Raw genomic sequence first — 21454 nt, 5'->3', positions numbered from 1 at the left:
AGTAAATATTTCGTCCTAAGTATCATAGGACATCTTCAGTACAGTTAATTCAAACAATACTAGGCATTAACAGTTAGGGTACATGTTTACAATGGAATCCCTCTATGCGTGCAATAGTGTGTTATAGAAATAAATTAAAATATATCTGGAGAAAAAAAAACATGATTACATTAAAATTAGAACATATAAAATTATGTTATGCAATTTAGGATGACAATTTCCCAGGCGTTAGGGATAGTAAGAACATCATTATGGTTCAAATTAAGTCTGTGAAGTAGGGCTTCAGCACTTTCTTTATATAAATGTTCATGTTTATATGAATATCTATGCAGAAGTTTGTAATTTCATGTTGTGCAAGGCCGGATTTCTGCAGTTTGATGAGACGGATATGGTCTTGACATTCAGAAATGCGTTTGTTGAACAACATTGTCCATAGGAGGACAATTTACAGGAGCAAGGGACCTCGTAGACCCCAGCTAGCATAAGAGGTGAAAGCTTGTTTTTAGGAGAAGGTAACCAATTGTGGATTTGGTTGAATGGTTTGTAGGTAGCAGCCAGTTTATATTTCTTCAAGATTTTTGAAAGACGTCTTGGGAATCCTACAGGCTTGTTGTTATCTAGATTGATGTGCAGGGAAGTGACTGATGATTTTTTGCATTGTGTCCATTTTGTATGGCAGTATTTTTGATTATTTCCAATTCTTGGTTTAAAGAACCTTTGGAGAAGCAGAATCTGTGTGCTCCAGTTACTAATGATTTAATGATGCCAAATTTTTGAGATTGTGAATGTAGCGACCTGAAAATGTCGGCTTGCGATAGACAGAGGTGGAGATGGAACCATCTTCTTTCCTTTGGATTTGTACATCCAGGAAGGAGATATCCTGTGGAGATTTTTTTTCAAGTGTGAATTTGATGTGTGGATGAAGGATGTTGATTTTATCTAGGAAAAAGTGTAGTTCTTGTTCAGAATGACCCCAGACAGCAAAGATGTCATCAACGTATTATAGCCAGATTTCTGGTTAGGATTAAACGGGAAAATTTTTTCTTCCAGGTGTTCTAGAAAGAGGTTGGCTAGGTTTGGTGATGAGGGAGATCCTATTGCTGTTCCTTCCTCTTGCTTGTAAATTTTCTCTTTCCAGGTGAAGTATCCAGATGTAATAACAAATTTTAATAATTCAACAATGTCAGATGGAAATTTCTGAGTTAGCAAGTCTATTGTTTCCTTATGGGACGTGTTAACTTGGTTTCATTTTCAGCACACCAAAATTCATTACTACTGTGATGATTCTCCAATATCACCAACTCTGGGAGTTGGTGATATTGGATTATATTTGCTATTTAATATTTACATGTAAATATTCTCCTTGTTTGTGATATCACATTATCATTATGACATGAGCCTGCGCGGTTAGCCTAGTGGCTTTGCGCTTCGCAACCATATGCATGGGGAAGGAGTGTCCTAGGTTCGATTCCCGTCGGAGACGTGAGGAGCTGAAGGATCTTGCTCAGCTAGCCAAGTTAGCCGGTCTTGGGCACGGGCAGTAGGGTTTTTTCCGCCAGTTTATCTGGTGTTTTTCATCCCGCTAGCAGGCAAACCGGTCCTGTGAACACACAGGGATACAGCCAAGAATACCTTGAGGCATAGGAGTGACCATTCTATCCTCGTATTTTTCGGTTACGAAATCCAAGCATACTTGGAAGGTTGTGGGCCTTAAAGGCCTGTTAAAACCATTGGGATAGATTATGACATGTGAATGAAATTACACTAAATTTTTTGAATCTTTCAAACTTGTAGTCTCTGTGTGTGGTCATTTTCTGCAATTTAATTACTTAAACAGCAAACTTGTCTTCCTTGGTCACTTCCCCATTCACAACTCACATTGGCTTTTCTTCTCTATCTCTCCTGATCAAGCTAAAAGAGATGTAATGTACCAAAGTATTTGATGTCATTTATGATCCAACTAGAATACCATATAATCCTTACCATTCTCCCAATATCCTGGATGTTTTTTTTAAATGAGTTCTCCTTCCAAATATTCCCTGAAGCAGAGATTAGCTGCTAATCTCTGCAGTTAATCTTTTGCTGTAAGCAATGACTTAAAACAGATCATCTCCTTACCAGCGTTCTTGACAATCCTCTTCAATCACCTAACTCTGTATCTCTTAAGTAGTTCTCCTTCCATGTACTCTGTTCAGGACTGCTGCTCTTGGTAATTCTGATCACAGTCTAATCCAAGTTTCATCTGGTGGAACATCCTTCCTTCAGCCATACACGAGGTTGTGAATGACTGAAGGATGTTCCACCAGAGATGAAACTTGGATCTGATCACAATATGATCCAAGTGGGAGGACTTAGGTGACTTTTACTCCTCCTTTCCATGATTAGACTACTGTTTTCATTCTTCTTATCCAGATACCCGTTTTGATCTTGTTCTGAAATAATCCATGCTTGAATGGAAGCTATTATTCCTCACTGTTCAAATTTGCCAACTTATATCTAAACCATAATTCTCCAAAAAGTGTGCCAGGGTGACTCAAGACCAAAACATCAACTTCCTTCAGCCTACACAACTGCCAAAACACTTAAAATCATCATCAAAAAGGCAAAATCTAAATTAACACGTTCGCTGCCAACTACGAGTATACTCGTAGTGGGTAAACCTGCTTCACAAGCCAGCTACGAGTATACTCGTATGACGCTTACCTCCGGGAACGAGATTATTGTAGTGACCTTGAAGAAGTGAAAATGCTTGGCTTGTGGGGCTAGCATCATAACTGTGTATTCTCATAGACCGTATATGCTCTGTACAAGCCAACTACGAGTATACTTGTAGGACGTTTACCTCCGGTAACGAGATTATCGTACTGACCTTGAAGAAGTAAAACTCCTCGGCATAGGGGAACAGTTCTTGCCAGAGTAGCGTGGCAGCGAACGTGTTAAACAACGATAAATGTAGAAAACTTATTGCTTGTACCACTGGTAGTCATGCCAAAGCTGTATATTTTTTATGCTGCACCCACCCATGAAAGGTTATTTGCAAACCTATAGTATATTTAATACTGTGAATGGGTTAACGATTTTTTCCCCATTTTTATCAATTTTAAAATAAATAAATAAATCAGCTAACACCTTTTTATTCCCTTATAGGGAGTAGGCAAGGCCTTTATACCCTATCTAGCTTTCGGAGACTGAATGGGCAGTTCAATCTCTACTGGTAGCCAATCAGAGATAGCTGGCCCATGTCTATCACTAATTATAGGCAGCTACTGATGAAGAGACCAGCAAACAAGTGCTGCCATCTCTTGGTGCCTAACCCTAAGAGGATATGCTAATGTGTGAAATAATATAGATACTATGGTCGATTTTCTTGATTTTACAGGATGAAAAACCCGAGTTTCTGGGAGTAAAAACCCGCTTGCCTGTGCCCGAGATCGACTAACTTGGGAACCGGTCAAAGATAGGCTTAGAAAACGTTCTTCCATTCGACGACTTAGACTTGAACCTAAGTCTAACTTTAAGCGACCGAGCACAGAGGATGCAAGCACACTTCCATTGAGCTACACAGGCCATATCAATTTTATATATTTTGTATTTTTTTAATTTATTTTTTTACATAGTTTGGAAACTACGTTTAGAGACAAAACAGAACTTTTTCCCAAAACATTTCAGGTCTCCAATAAGCAGGACAGTGGTCTCACACTGGACGATGAAATTCTTCTCCCATGTTGGGTGCAACTTTGGTCCATCTGCACTACCTCCTCTATCTCACCCTAATGGTATCATTGGATTCTGGTATCTTTCTGGCAGAAGGTTATTATTCATCCAAACTTGCATAACTTGGATACCATAAAGGCAGCTGGTCCTGATGACTCCTACCCATTGTGATCAAGAGATATGCTCCCAAACCAACACCATTCTTCATCATCTATTCACTCAACTGTACTCAGCTGGCATCCACCCTACAGCATGGAAGAAAGCCTATATACAACCAGTTCCCAAAATAGGTGATAAATGTCTGCTATTAAACTATTGACCTATTACTCTCTCATCAGTTTTGTCTGAAGTAATGGAGAAAGTTGTCAACAGTTGGATGTTTTAGAAGATTCTTTAACATTTGGAGACCAGCCATCTAATTAGTGACTGCTAGTATGGATTTTGCCAATCTAGATCCACAGAAGCACCATGCACCTCTGGACCCATTCCATGGAAAGGTTTGGAGAAACCTGTGCCATTGCTCTTATCTTCAAGGCTTTTGATAGAGATCGAGGGCTTCTCAATAAGTTATCCTCATTTGGCCTGCCTTTGTCCTAACGTAAATGGAATGCCATTTTCTCTCAGATCGATCCTTACGTAATGGTAGATGGTATTCTCTCTTCAGACTTTCCTATTAATGCTGCTATCCCCATTTCACTCACTCTCTACCAGATTTATAGAAATGACCTGCTCTCATTGACTGCAAACCCAATCATTAGTTTTGCTGATGATAGTACACTCTACTCATCCTACTCATATGACAAGCCTTGCAATGCTCGGGCATCACAAACCTCAAGATCATTTGTAATGAGTATCCTGAACACTGATCTCCATAGTAGCCTTAATTGAATGAAAACAACCTAGTCTACTTTAATGCTTCCAAAATGCTTCCATGGAAAGGTTTGGAGAAACCTGTGCCATTCTCTCCTTCATGCGGACAGCCATGATAACATAGACAAGGTAAGCTAAGTTTTTTTTTTTGTTGTCTGCAGCTGACAAAATGACATATCCACTGTCCTGGATAGATAAACTAGACATAGTTAATCTATTACTACTATGGGAATGATTCGCTCAAGTCAACATTATTAGCTATAGTTTATCATTAGTAACAGACAGTAAAGATTAAGTGAGGAAAGTAAGGATTAATAATTTGTTGGCTTAATATTAAACCCTCTCGAGTGATTACATTATATATAAAAAACAGATAATTACTTAAAAAAAAAATGCTTACAATTAGTTAACAAACCTAACTGATAAGAAAATATATCAGTGCTTATCTAATATCAATGATAATTATGTGCAGCAGTCTTTTTTTTAAAAAAAATTATTAATCTCTTAATGACCTCTAGAGACTTCAGACATATTTCTTATAGATCTATAGAATTTTTTACAATAATTTAAATATGTGCACATTATTAAAATAGCAATTATACGTGGCTGTTTGTCACATAACTGGAAAAAAAAAAAAAAAAAAATTAATTATTGTGACCATTTGCTTCAAATTTTAAATGCCTATGCTATTTGCATTATATAAGCATTTAACATGTTTGCTGCCAACTACGAGTATACTCGTAGTTCGTATGAGCTTCACAAGCCAACTATGAGTATAATCGTATGTCGATTTACCGACCTCCTATGTCAAACACGAGTTAACCCTGAATATATTTACCTTAATTTGGACCCTTGGATTCCGAATAAAGCAGAGAGCACATCTGGGGGCTTGGTAGAAGGGAAATAATTTAAACTAAAGTATTGTATATTATATGTGAAGCCAACTACGAATATACTCGTATGTCAATTACCTACCAACCTCCTATGCCAACCGCGAGATTATCCGTAGTATAACACGTAATTATACATCAATTTAAAACTAATAAAATAAGTAAAAATAAAAACCAATCAATAAAAAAAAAACAATTTATTCAAATTAAGAATGGTACATTTTAAAACAATTTTCCATGCACCATGGTGGTTTTTCCTGGCAAACAGGACAATAATAACAAGTTTCGCGTGTTCGTTTGTTTCGTGTACACAAACAGCATGGCTTTGTCGGGCGATTCTTTTTTTCTTTTGGTGGTAAAATTTCCAAATAATGAAAATCCTGATTCCTCCTGATATTCTCTGCTGTTGTAAGCTCATCCATTCCAACAAAAACTGAGATAAACTGATCTCTAAATTTTAACATAGTCATTGCATTTCTAGTAATCATGTTATAAAATTTTTGTGCATTTTGAATGTATATCTCAAAAATGCATATTGCCAATTTCTTTGGCCATCTAAATGTCTTTTGTAAGGTGGAATAGTAAGAAAGCATTTCATCAAAAAGTTCGGTGCCTGACATTCCCAAATTATAATCCCTAACGATGTTTGGTTTTAATTGAAATTTACCATTCCGATTTTGTGTTTCAACCATATCAAATTTGTGCATATTTGAAATGGAAAGAACTTCCCTCTTATCCTTCCATTTGCTGACTACAACAGGACATCTTCTTTGCCAGACAAATTCCCCTTTCTTTAGTTTCTTCTCAATAACATCTGGCGGATTGTTTTTCCTATTATTTATCAGCGTTCCACACACGTACAATTTTCTGTCGGTAAGTGATTCCATCAGAGCTACAGAATTATAAAAATTGTCCATATGCAATACATAACTCCTGTCTAAATATTCTTTCATCAAGTGGAATACAATATTATATGCGTGACCCATTTTCACTAAAGAAGATTCTGATTTTCCTGTATAAATTTTTATTTTTATCACCAAGCCATTCAATTCGCATAGTTCATAGAATTTCATGGCATATTTATGCGTTTTTGTTTTTTATGTATTGCCGAAACGCCAGTCTATCGCGCCACAACACCATTGACTCATCAATACGAGATTACTCATAGTTGGAGTATGAAACAAAATTCTGTCTGATAAGCCGGCTACGAGATTACTCGTAGTGATGTTGAAGACACAAAAAGGGCTTGGCGTGTAGGAACAAACTATGCCTGAGGAGCGTGGCAGCGAACGTGCTAACTTTACATCAAGTTGAAATTTGCCTCACTTTCCACCAGTATGGAAAGTGATCCATCAAGATGCAATACAATATACATAACCTGTGACATGCAAGTAATTTTTTTTTATGAAGGTAGTTCACATTTTCTCCTAATATAAGCACGTTTCCTTACACTAGGAGAAAATATAAATAATTAATCAAACTATGTAAAACTGAAAACAGGAAAAATTTGAAGCCACTATAGAAGTTGTGCAGGAACTATAATGTGCAGGAATTCCCACTGTGAGGATGTGCTGCAAAGTTGTGATAATCACCATGAAGGAATTGAGGTAGATCCAACTTGCACATTATTTTACATATTCTCCAAGAAGTAGAGAATATGTAAAATACCTGCTGCATCATTTGCAATCCTCTGAGAAAAAAAAAGTCTTTCTCTTATTCCACAAACTAGACCTCGATTACAGATATGACTTCATCCTCCATGGTAAATTTTGTTCCTTTCGAGTGTTTCTTTAAATTTGGGAACAGGAAATGCTCATGAAACTGTTGGGTTTCATGAGCAGTGTGAGCAGATGCACTGTCTGGCAAAAGCAAAATGCCTCAGCTCAATTTCCAACAGCATTTTTCCTTCAGCACCTCTTTCAGAGTTGTATAAACTGCTGCTGTTAACTTTTTTTTTTTTTTTTTTTTTGTTTTTAAGGTACTTCGTAAGGATTACACTATCTATATCCCAAAAGACACTTTTAGGTTCGAAACTTCTTTGGCCATGGAGAACCTTTGTGTCCTCACTCCATTGACTGTTATTTGATCACTGGATCATACTAATGAAGCCATGTTTCAACAGTTACAATATAAGCCAAAGCAGTTGCATCTGATTTCTCAAAATGACCCAAAATTCCCAAATCCTTATTACTAAGTGAAAAAACTTTTGACATTGATTTCTGATCCAGAGTAATTTAATAATAAGGTTACTCCTTTTCATTTCTGCATTACATCAACCTACATTACAATGAGAGAACATGTGTTAATAGTTGACCAAATTAGTGACTTTAGCATACATAGTATGCTAAAGTCACTAATTTGGTCAACTATTAATATTCTCTCTTTTTGTTGGCATTCAAATGTTTGGAGACTCAAACATTTGAATGCCACTTCGCTGAGAGCTTCTGCATGTCCAGATTTTGGTGAATAATGACCCCAACTCGTTCCCTCGATACTATGTAGTCTCACGCAAAGTTTGGTGAATCTCAGTGGCACACATTTCTTGCAGCACGAAGAACTATATGATGGCCTTCACCTCTGTGTCTTTGAATTTCTTCAAAACTTCTGACATGTCTTCTTATATATCCTAAAAGAAAACAACAAATAATTACAATTTAATGAAACATGGGAGTTAAAAGGTTTTAAGATATGTTCTTTCTCGTAATTATATCAGTTGCTTTAATATAATTTTTGTTCTAGGTGTTAATCAGAACTTTTCAACTCTCCCCCTCATAAAAGCCTTGATCTTTTCCCCACTACTCTTTAAATTTAATTTATGCGAATCTCATCCATGAAAAGGTTTGTAAACTTATACATTAGTGAAAAAGAGAGCCAAAAGGCTTCACTTCGGCAATACAAAATTATTCAAATTAAGTGGATATTGAATCCAACATTATTTCATAGCCAAATATATAGTCTTTATAGCCTTTTATAGTCTCTATATTCGGCATGAAACTCTTGTAGTTTCTATATTCGGCTAATCTGAATTGAATCCAACAATTCAGATGTTGGATATTGAATCCAACATCTGAAATAATGTTGGATTCAATATCCACTTAATTATACATTAGTACTGTTGGAGGGCAAAGGCATACACAATCTGGAAAAGCCTACTGTAGAGAGAAACCAAATGTGCAATTTAGAGGCATGAAATGAAATTTCATACCTCCAATAAGCAGGATTAGTCCCACACTGGGCAATGACATTCATCTACTATACATTCTATATAAACAATAAATAAATAAGTAAATATATATATATAACATAAAACTATGATATGTGCATGCAGGCACTAACAATGAGCAAATGAGACTGAAGAAGGCAACTGGCATTGGTCCTAGAGTCCTAAAGGTGCCCGTTTGCAGGTTAAATTGGGTTATCTTGGCTGTTGGGCTGATGTTCTTAGGATGCAAGCTTCCCATTTTAATTCTAATTTTAACGATCTATTGTTAGTATTCTAGCTTGTATTTTTTAAACTGTTCTTGTAATACCACTGAAGATGGTCTGCTATTTCCAGACCGAAATATTTGGTTAAATAAATATCTTTCTTGTGGTTACGTGATTATATCATTCAATCTTATGTCACAAGTATCCTTGAAACAAAAAAGCTTCCCATATTTGGGGTAGTCTCATGCACTCAAATTTGTTGAGGTTTGGGGAGTTTTTTTTTTTTTTTTTTAGAGCTGAGACAGATTCCAGGAATAATCTTTCATATTTATATTTGCTGTGATGTAGTAAAGTGGCTTTCTTCCAACATATTGTGGTGGGTATCTAGTCATGGTCTGCAAGTCCTGAGTGGCTGTATTGGTGAAATCGAATGTAGTTTTTTGTATTCAAGATATCCTGAATATCAGATGTCCTGTCTGTTTGGCCACAGCAGTACAGTTACAACTCCAAGGGACCTGGTATACTCTAGGTAGGTCTATAGGAAAAGTGACTGATCTTTGTGACCCGGATATAAGGAATGGTAATAGATTTAGTATAATCTCTATTATGAAGAGGGGGAGGAAGTAGGTTGTGGTTAACTGGTTTTAATATTTTTTGGTGATTCTAGCCATTGGCTAAGGTGTTAAAGATATGGTTAAGTTCAGTAGTGAGAGCATTCTTATCTGAACAGAATTAATTTAGCCCTGTTATATATGGTTTTTATAATGTTATATTGTTGTGAGGGGTGGTGGTGGTGTGATTGTTTGTGAATGTATCTACCTGTATGGGTTGGTTTTCTGTAAACAGAGAAAGCCAGGGATCCATCAGGCTGGCATGTTTCAATGTGTGGTATCTTTGCAAAAGAGCTTTTTGTAGGTAAAAGATTATGACCTCACATCAATTGCCTTAGTATTCCATCATGCAAAGCACACATTCTTACACTTGGATAAAGGATTAAACCAAGAATATAACTTATTGGCATCTTTAATTTATAATATAACTAAGTGAAAAAAGTTATGCCATCTTTTCTGATCAAGAGTAATTTAACAATAAGATTACCCCTTTTCATTTCTGCATTAAGTCAATCTACATAACATGCAAAAGTCACTAATTTGGTCAACTATTAACACTACTGGCCCAACCTCTGGTGGGAGAAAAAAAAAAAGACAGTATACCACATTAAAGCTCGAGTGTCCTGATATTTCTTTGGTTAGAAATTACTAAGAGATAAATGAAGCTAGAGATTACTCAGATAAATTAGTACTGATGGTGACCAACAAAAATTGATATTATTGCAAGCATTGCAATTGCAAAAAAATTTAAATTGAAATTCTGGTTTGAAAGACTTATAAAGTTCATTATCATCAAATTCCTGATATATACCCTCAAAGGGTGTACAGGATATGATAGTACTAGATGAAAAATTTACATCATTACTAACTTCCTGTCTACAATTTTCCTCCAAATCAGTCTGTTACCTGTCAATATTATAAGGTCTTATATTTCTGTCTTCTAAGGCACTTTTTACTGTATCAATCCACCTATATCTTGATCTTTCTCTGGGTCTTTTTCCTGCCAACCTGGCAGAGAACACTTGTTTTGCTAATCTTTCCTTTCCCATTTTATTTAAGTGACCATACCACCATAGACTAGCTCTGCTAATGCATTCCCGGATGCTGACAATGTCGAATTCTTTCAAATATTCTCATTTTAAATATGATATTGCCATTGATGTCATATATTCATGCCAATAATCTATCTCAGGACTCTCATATCTGCAGTCTCTAGTCTTTGGTCAAGTATTTTACTTCTGATCCAGCTCTCAGATGCATAAGTTAAAACTGGTTTGAACACTGTCTTGTATACAGCTAATTTAGTGTTTTCGCTAATTTCTCTTTTATTCCATATAAATTTATTCAGTTGACTTCCTACCACACCAGCTTTGTTGATTCTGTTATTTCCATATTTAATTTAACATCTTCACTAAAAATTGTGCCTAAGTAGCTGAAATGTTTTACTTGTTCCACAGGTTCTTCATTCACAATGCAGTTGATATTTTCAAAGTTTCTGCCTATTTTCATTGTCTTTGTCATTTTAATGCTGACCTTCATACCATATCTATTACAACAGTTATTCAATTTAGTCAAGGAATCTTGAAGAGTTGTAGCGAATTTATTTAGAAGTATACCATCATCCACGAAAAGCAGAGAGCTGAGATTAACATCTCCAATTTTGCCATCAGGATTAATACCAGTTCCTTCATAATGTGATCCATATAGATAATGAATAACAGAAGGGATAATGTACACCCTTGTCTTACACCAGATTTAACATTAAACCATCATACTGTACTTCCTTCAATTCTAACTGCTGACTTACAACTCAAACAAAAACTAAGTATTGCTTGATATAATGCCCCATTAACACCATATAACTGTAGCATTTCGAATAGCTTCTCTCTTTTGCACCTTGTCATATGCCTTTTCCAGATCTATAAAACTTAAATACAGATCTTTGTTATATTGAATCCAGCTTGTTCTTCACCAAGCTTCTCTTCCAGAATCCTTCTCAACCGATTCTCAAGTATACTTGCATATATCTTACCAGGAACACTCAGTAATGAAATACCGCTAATTCTCACATTCAGTTTTATTTCCCTTTTTATATATCCTGGGGCAGAGCTGACTACTACCGGGTGCGTCCCCAGGTGGCAGATCGGGGAACAGCCTTCAGATATGGAGGTTAGCTGCGATATAATCTGAGCAATCTGGCAAATAAGCAGCTGTGGACCAACAGCGACTGAGCTATCAGAGCATGGGGAAGTAGAAGTGGCAACTCTGTCTCACTTAAAACCTCACAAAGCCCAATGACAACTCGGTGACATGACGAGTAGTGCCGCCATTAAATAAGTACCTGCTGGGGTCACCGCCCCTGACATTGGGAAGCAGCATTGTCAGTACTGACACAAGGTTGAAGCCAAATGATGACGGAAAAGCTTGTGATCAGAGATTTGCAGATGGCAATATGATTATATTGTGTACGTGTGTAATACTGCGGAGCAGAAAGCAAATGGAGAAACTACTGCTCTACCTTATCTCCAGAACAACCACGATGGCGAGCAAACCCTTACAATTGGCCCCAAGTTCCCGGCGTCCCTTAAATGGGACAGGCGTGCGAAGAATCTCCAGGCTCAAAATGGTGTCCACTTTTAAAATTGCAACTTGGAATGTCAGAACTCTGTATGAAGCTGGCAAATTAAGAAATGCCACAAGAGAAATGAAGAGGCTGGGCATCCGGATTTTGGGAATTTGCGAGACAAGATGGCCAGGATCTGGAAAGTGTCAACAAGATAATATGACAATGTATTACTCTGGGAATGATGAGAACAAACATCGACATGGTGTAGCTGTAATAGTAGATGAAGAAATCAATAAATCAGTAATAAATTGGATTCCATTTCCTGAAAGGATAATGCTGTTACAACTTAAGGGAAACCCCGTTAACATAAATACCATCCAAGCTTATGCACCCACAGCTGACAAAAGTGAAGAAGATGTTGAAGAGTTTTATGAACACCTAAAAGAGATTAAAACCTAACAAAGAAACATGATATAAACATAGTGATGGGTGACTTCAATGCAAAAGTGAGAAGAGGGGGTGATGGAGAAATTGTTGGCGAACATGGCTTAGGCACCAGAAATGACAGAGGAGATCGCCTAGTCCAATTCTGGCAGGAAGAAGATCTAACAATAGCAAATACCTGGTTTAAACTTCCACCCAGGAGACTGTACACTTGGAAATCGCCTCAAGATAACCAACATAATATTGTCAGAAATCAAATTGATTATATACTGATAAATAAAAGATTCCACAGTAGTATAAAGAGTGCAAAGACTTATCCTGGAGCAGATATCTCATCAGACCACAATCCCATAGTTGCAGAAGTACGTCTTAGATTAAAATCAGCTAAAAAATCACAAAAGAAGAAAAAGAAAATTGATGTAGAAAAACTGAAAGACCCGAACATAAATAAAAGTGCCAAGACACAGCTTAACCTGCGATTACAACAGATTAACATAGAAGAAAATAAAAGTGTGGAATCTCTTTGGAATAGCTCAAAGAATGCCATCGTAACAACAAGTATTGAAGAAGTAGGTTATGTGAATAATATAAAACAACAGGAATGGATGACAGATAAGATTCTTTCTCTTATTGATACAAGAAGAATGTATAAAAACAAAGACCTAGCCAGGTATACAGAAACACATAACATCATCAAGAAAAAAAATAAAAGAAGCCAAGGAAAATTGGATGAAAAATTTATGTACTGAAATTGAACTGCTTCAGAAACAACATGATAATTTCAATCTGTATAAGAAAATCAACGAAATTTCCGGAAAACTGAGGAAAAAGCAAATAGTGTCTCTAAGAGACGAAAATGGAAAAATAATTCTAGAAGAAGAGAATAAAGCACAGATTTGGATAAAATATGTTACAGAACTTTTCAATGATACTAGACAGAAGCCTATAAATATAAAAGATAACATTCAAGGACCAGCAATCATGAAATGCGAAATAGAGAATGCTATACAAACAAGTAAAACAGGAAAAGCCAGTGGACCAGATGGTGTGCAAACAGAATTTTTAAAATTAATCGAACCAGATAACATCAAACTTCTTGAAAAACTATTTAATAAAATATATGAAAGTGATGAATTTCCATCAGATTGGCTCAAATCTACATTTATCACTATCCCAAAGAAACCCAAAGCGAATTCCTGTGGTGACTTCAGACTTATTAGTCTAATGAGCCAAACATTAAAAATATTTTTGAAAGTAATTCAGAATCGCATTTATAGAAAAAGTGAAGAAACTCTAAGTGAAACACAATTCGGCTTTCGGAATGGTTTTGGTACTAGAGAGGCCCTTTTCTGTACCCAAATATTGATACAAAAATGCATAGAAAAACAGAAATCTGTCTTTATGTGTTTCATAGATTTTGAAAAAGCACTCGACAAAGTCAGACACACCAACTTAATAGAAATCCTTCAACAAATAAGGCTAGACGAACAAGACATAAGACTAATAACAAATCTGTATTATTAATTAATAATTCTGTATTGGAATCAGTCAGCTACCGTTCAATTAGACAACATTACCACCAGTGATATTAACATCAAAAGAGGAGTGAGACAAGGATGTGTGCTCTCACCACTCCTGTTCAACATATATGCAGAGGTAATCTTTAAAAAAGCATTGGAAGAATGTCCAGAGGGAATCACAATAAATGGAAAGATTGTTAACAACCTACGATATGCAGATGACACCGTGCTAATTGCAGATAATATTATGGATCTCCAAAAACTCATTGACAGAATATACATAGAAAGCCAAAGAATGGGAATAAATATAAACATCACCAAGACAAAATACATGATCATCAGCAAACATCCAGCCTCATCAATGAAACTGACACTCAATGGGAAAAATATTGATCAAGTGTCAAGATATAAATATCTTGGTTGCTGGCTTAATGAACGGTGGGATCCAGAAATAGATATAAAGACAAGGATTGAAGTTGTACGGCAGTCCTTCATGAAAATGAGAACACTATTCTGCAATAAAGACCTAAACATGGAAGTCAGATGCCGAATGCTGAAATGCTACGTGTGGTCTATTCTGCTCTATGGAGTTGAAACATGGACATTGAAGGCGACAACCATCAAGAAAATCGAAGCCTTTGAGATGTGGCTATACAGAAGAATGCTAAAGATATCATGGACAGAAAAAATTACCAATGAAGATGTCTTAAAATCTATTGGCAAAGCTAAACATCTTGTACAAATAATCAAGAAACGAAAAACATCATATCTTGGACACATCATGAGAAACAGCAAATACCAACTTCTACAAACTATTTTGGTAGGAAGAATTGATGGCAAAGGAACTAGAGGAAGAAAAAGAATATCATGGTTTGACAACATCAAGACGTGGACAGGAAAGAGCAGTGCACAACTGCTCAGATTAGCACAAGAGCGCAGTTTGTTCGCCAAGATGGTCGCTGACCTTCGATAGAAGATAGCACAATAAGAAGAAGATATATTGGTACTATGAGAGCTCTACACCAATTTTCTGGAATTCCTCCCTCTGTCTAGGCCTTCTGAACTATGCAGCTCAGTGCAGCCACTGTAAGACTTTTATACCTCCATACTTGAGCATTTCTGGTAGAATATCATCTACTCCTGCTACCTTTCCACATTTCAGGCTTTTTTCTACTTCAAGTATGGATGTGTATTCCTGACTGCATGCCTCGTAAGTGTTTTTTTTTACCACTGTGCTATCATCACTGCTTGTTTCATTTAGCAATTTTTCGAAGTAATTGCTCCATACCGTACTCTTTCCTCCATTTCTGAGCTTCTTCAACAACTTCCAGAATATCTTGCCACCTTCTTGATATTTATATTCTATGTTCTTACCAAAATCCTCCCATAACTTTTGTTTAGCCAGTTTTACACAGCATTTAGCTTTCTTACATTTGTCTCTGTATTCTCTAAGGGTACAAGCTGACTTGTTTGCCAGGAACTTTTAATATCCTTTCTTCTTTTCCTTCACTGCCTCTAACTTCCTGAGTCCACCACGGAGTTCTGATTTTTCTATCCTTGCAGACAACCTCACCACATGCCTCTCTGGCTGAATCAATCAGGGTTTTCTTCAAGGCTTGCTACTGAATCTCCAAGGTTTGGTTCCTGTTCTCAAACTCTTTCATTTTTTCTTCAATAATATTTGTGTATTTTAGTCTACAGTTAATATCAAAGAGCTGCTCAACTTTTATTCACTTTAAAACTATCTTAAAAGTTCTTGTTTTCAATATGAAATTCAATTTTATCCTGCTCAAGACTAAATAGTGATCACTTCCAATTTCAAATTTTCTGTACACTCTGGTGTCCTGCACCAGGGAGAAAACATCACTATCAACAATAACATAGTCAATGACTTTTCTTATTCCTTGCCTCTTCTCTCCATGTGAATTTGTGCACATTTTTTATGTTGGAACATTGTGTTCATAATAATCAGTCCATGTCCTGAGCAGAAATCCAACAGGTATTTATTAGCTTTGCTCTTTTCTCCAAATTTTCCCAAAACATTTTTGTATGCCTGACAATCACTTCCAACTTTGCTATTTGGATCCCCAACAAGGACTAACTTTTCCTTTTTCATTGCGTCAGTTGCTTTTTCTAAAGCCTTAAAAAATTGCTCCACTTTTACTTTAGTAGAACCTTCTGTGGGACCATAGGCACAAATAAGTCTCATTGTCCAGTTTCCCATTCTGATATTTGCCCACATCGCTACTTGATACTGACTGCCATTCAAGAAGATTAGCCTCATATTTAGTGTTGAATACTATGGCTACTCCTTTTCTGAATTCCAAAAACATTTTGTATTTATTGCTCAGAAAGATCTCACAAGTTTCTGCCTTTTTTTGTTTCAGTCACCCCTATTATGTCGATCTGGTACTTAACCAATTCCTCAGCTAGCTCAGTTTCTTTGCCATTCAGGCTTCTTATGTTGATAGTACCGATCTTGACTCTGGCGATGTTGAGTTGGGGTTCGTTCCAGTAGCTGACTTTTCACTGTTTGCGCTGGTTCCCTGGCGAAAACAATGTGTGCCTTGTTTAACCAGGTGATGTCCCAGCCAGCATGAAATTCATGAATATATGAAAATATAGTTATTTAGTTTGAAACAAAAAAGGTAGAAACTGGTGAGATCTTTCTAAGCAATAAGAGTACTGACTTTCTGAGACTTAAGGAATGTGGTCGATTCTCCACATTCCTTAAGTCTCAGAAAGTCAATACTCTTATTGCTTAGAAAGATCTCACCAGTTTCTGCCTTTTTTGTTTCAAACTAAATAACTATATTTTCATAACTATATTTTTCAGGAGATTACAATGTATACTAAATATTAATGATAATAACTAATTAATACTTCCTATATTTTGGTAACATTCCATTTCCATCATCAGAGATCACAAAGCAATGATATATGCATGCTGGCACTAACTCCAGGTAAATGAGGTTGAAGAAAGGCAACCAAAGTCAGGCCTAGAATCCTAAATGGAGTGGTCTTGGCTATTGGGCTAAAGAACTGAGGATGAGTGTTTCCCAAATTTGGGACAGCTTCATGTAACCAAATTTGTTGAGATTTGGAAAGTTTCTCATATTTGTATTTGCTTTAGCATACGTTGTAATTTCCTGAAAAATAAGTTATGAAATTAAAATATGTGGCAATTTTTTTTTCCCCCCATCAGCAGTCAGGCCAGTAGTGTTAATGATTGAACAAATTAGTGTAACTTCAACATGCTATGTAGATTTTAATGCAGTGTCTTTCTTTGTATATATACAAAGTCTGTTTCTGTTTAATATTGTGATGGAGGTGGTGATGGAGGAGGTGAGAGAAGATGCGCCTTGAACAATGTTGTATGCAGATGACATCTTGCTGTGTGCAGATTCAAGAGAAGAAGTGGGAACTAAACTGGAAAGATGAAGAAAAGTACTGGAAGAGAGAGAGGTATGAGACTGAGCAGAAGTAAGACAGAGCATATGTATTGCATAGTGAGCGGCGGCCAGGAGACAGATCTGGAGCTGGAAGGAAATGTCATCAGGAAGGTGAGGGACTTTAGATACTTAGGTTCAACAGTGGAAGAAGATGGAGGAGCTGAGAAGGAAATAGGATGCAGGATACAAGCGGGTTGGAGGAACTGGAGGGAGATGGCTGGAGTGTTATGCGATAAGAGGATGCCGATCAATCTGAAAGGCAAAATCTATAGGACAGTAGTGAGGCCAGCTATGGCATATGCTATAGAAACTGTGGCCATGAGGAAAAATAACATCAGCAGGATGGAAGTAGCAGAGATGAAAATGCTTAGATGGATGTGTGGTGTGACCAGAAAGGATCGTCTAAGAAATGACTATGTGATGGGAAGTGAAAGTTACGAACTTAGGAGCGAAGATACAGGAGGCAATGTTGAGATGGTTTGGTCATGTGATGAGGAGGGAGGACAAATATGTGGAAAGAAGGATCATGCAGATGGGTGTGCAAGGTAAGAGGAAGTGTGGACGGCCAAAGAAGAGATGGATGGAGCTGGTAGAAGAGGACTTGAGGATGAGGAACTTGTATGTGGCGATAGCCCAAGAGAGGAGGATGGGGGAGGAGACTCATCATCAACAGTGACCCCACTTAAGTGGAAGAAGCTGCAGAAGAAGAAGTCTTTCTTTGTGTGTGTGTGTGTGTGTGTGTGTGTGTGTGTGTATATACATATATTTGAAAAAAATATAAATTTAATGACTACAAAACCGAGATAACTTATAAAGATTTTAATGATAAATACTACTAGTTTTGGCTTATAACAGCCTTCCTCAGGTATTTATAAAGGAAAAGAATACTAAAAAACATTGAACTATCTAAACAAACTGAAAATTACAGGTATAAATTGCCTCACATAATCGATATATAAAAACGTTGTATTTTTTCAAGTTGTTCCAACTGGCGTGCCATTGTTTATTGCAATTGTGCGTGCAGGTTCACGTGAACACCAATATTGAACAACTGCAGCATGGCTATTTGGGATGTTATAACTTAAATTGTTGTTTAAGTGAATAGGGTTCAGCAGGATTTCCCTTGATTCTACAATTTTTCTCTCAAACTCATCATCACAGCGAAAGATATTTTCTGATCTATTCCAGCAAATGGAGTGGCTTTGTTGATCATCATTAGGATTATTTGAAAAAAGAACATGACTGGATAACGCAGTTGCATGAGATCTTTTGTAAGAGATGTCTCTCTTATGCTCTTCTATACGTTGTTCAATAGATTTGTTAGTTTGTCCAAAGTATGGGATATTGCAATCGCACCACAATTTATATACACCTGGATACTTTAGGTTGTGATGAGCAGGTTTTGGATGGCTGATTAGAGAACGAATTTTAGGAAGTGTGGTGAAGAAGGTCCTAATATTATATTTTTGAAGGACTTTAGCTAATTTTTTAGAAACTGTGCTAATGTATAGAATGGAGATGCTACCTTTAAAATTAATAGTCTCTGTTGTGGAGGATCCAGAAGAAATTTCTTAATTGTTTTTTCAGAGTATCCATTTTGTTTAAAGATAAGAGTGAGGTGATTCAATTGTTTTTGTAGTTCATCTTGTTCATTTAAGAGAGAACGTGCTCTGTGTCCTAAGGTAGATATAGTTCCAAGTTTTTGTGGTGGAAAATGATGAGAAAGATCATGCAGATATCTATTGGTATGCATAGGTTTTCTGTACATAGAGATTTTTAATCTTTCAGAGCATCGTGTAAGCATAACATCCAAGAAAGGTAAGGAGTTATTATTTTCTAGATCAGCAGTAAATTTTATATTAGGATGTTGGATGTTTAGATGACGAAGAAAATCTGTGAGAGATGTGTGCCCATGATTCCAAATAATGAATATATCATCAACATATCTTTTCCAAACTTTTGTTCTAAATGAGAAGGAAGATATGGCTTTGTTTTCAAAATCTTCAAGGAAGATGTTAGCTAGAACTGGTGACAAAGGATTGCCCATTGCCAGGCCTTGTTTCTGTTGGTAAATGGAGTCCTGATATCTGAAGTAACCAGAATGAATGCAATGTTTTAATAAAGTGAACATTTTTTTGGATAATTTGTCCTTTAGTAATGTAAGTAACTCGTCCGTAGGAACGTTAGTATATAAATTATATACATATATATATATATGTGTGTGTGTGTGTTATAGACTAAATGATTAATAAGAGCATTATTCATAATGCCCAGTCATTATGAATAATGACAAACAAAATTGAGCACTATAATAATTTTCACATTGTTTATCATAATTTATCATACTGACGGGTCGGGTAAAGATGATAATGATACCTTTATTCACAACAAGTGAATAAAGTTCCTACTGCTGTTGTGGAGCATGCCATGAATAACAGCACTGGATCATGCAGTGCACTTACTGTATCAAAGGTCAGTTAAAGTTTTACAAAATCAGTTTATTTGACAATGATAGAAAAAGCGACTCAAAAACCAAAGTGACATGTCCCATAACATATAAACATCATATACATGTATTGTTAAATATGTGTTTATTTTAAATGTTATCATAGTAAAATATGTTATCAAATCTTCAAATATATCTTGTCTTCTGTGCCTTTCTAACAGCTATAGTTATCTCGTTTAAACCTTTCTTCTTAACCTTTACTATATTTCTGACTTATGGCCAAAAATAACAAAAAGCTCTGTGCAAAACTTACAGAACAAAGAAATTGTCTCAGGCTGGAGCCAATCTCTTCGTCTGACCCACTGGTGTTTATTCACAACTAAATTTGGAAAATTTATTTAGTTTCTAGCTACACCACCAAATTCGTGAGTGGGAGGTGAATCTCCCTCCAAAGAATAACACAGTAAACCAGATGGAACTTTTCTCTCAATTCTAAGTAAATCTATCAACTTAAATTTTCTGTTATGCAGTCGTGACAATATCTATTTTTTAAGGCTCACAGATTCAAATTAATGAGTAGTGCATTGGAAATAGAAATCAGGCAAGTTATTTAAACAAGAAAGCAATTTATTTAACATCAATGAAATGTACAATGGGTCAATTTTAAGTATTAAGTAAATTAACTTCTATGCTTCAAATCACAACTAATGACTACGTTTACAATTTAGTTCCTTATCGTAATCAATTCTAGTAAACCCACGTGTCTATAATTTTCTGTCGTTAAACTTGGTAATACTCAGATCAAATTTTTCATAACATTCTGCAGGTTTAGGCAATAGCTATAACATTAAATACACAATGTTTCACCTTAAATTTTAGCCAGACCTCTCACATATAAAATACTTCAGATATCAGCATAACGCCCAAAATTCTCAAGTATCACTATAAAACAAGTTCCTTAAATAAATCACTGTCACAATCTTCTCATCTCTAGATAAATAAAGGAAAAATCTTACTTTGAACAGATGTCTGGTCTTTTCTGAATGTCCCTGAAATCACTTCTTTTATTACCGTCCGACTTTAGTACTACACTTGGATATCATATCCAGGATTTCGTAAGATCTCCTCTTAATATTGGCGAATATTTGGATCTTGCCGGCATGAAAACTCGACATCTAATTTCTTCAAAAACAGTTTATCTTAGTCACATCGCTTTCTCGGCATTTTCTATCTGGAACGCGGATCTCTGATGGCGATTACAAATTATCTCCGACGATATTAGCAAACCTCCACTGCCGTAGCGTACATCGTAACTTCACATCAGAACCCCACATGACCTCGAAATGCCTCGCTGACTTGAGAACGGGAACGCACACCGGATCGACTCGAACTCGTACTCCAAGAGAAAAAAAAAAAAAAAAAGACCCCATTTTGACATAGCGAACTCCTATTTATACGGTCCCGATGACCTTCGTTTTTGCTTACATCGTCATCCCCTCGGGCACTTTGGTGGTT

The 21454-nt window shown here is 36.2% G+C and overlaps 1 protein-coding gene across 3 annotated transcripts in view; it reads right to left on the bottom strand.

Moving 5' to 3' along the window:
• The window catches only part of LOC150110723 (uncharacterized), a 218339-nt gene that overhangs the window by 103774 nt on the left and 93111 nt on the right, over positions 1–21454 (bottom strand). The gene's annotated exons all lie outside the window — the stretch shown is intronic.

This window comes from Typopeltis vanoorti, chromosome 1 (assembly GCF_054136105.1).
Source record: "Typopeltis vanoorti isolate ZY-2024b chromosome 1, IOZ_Tvanoo_1.0, whole genome shotgun sequence".
Lineage (NCBI taxonomy): Eukaryota > Metazoa > Arthropoda > Arachnida > Uropygi > Thelyphonidae > Typopeltis > Typopeltis vanoorti.
The sequence above is the reverse complement of the archived record's forward strand: the minus strand, read 5'-3'. Positions and strand labels throughout refer to the sequence as shown.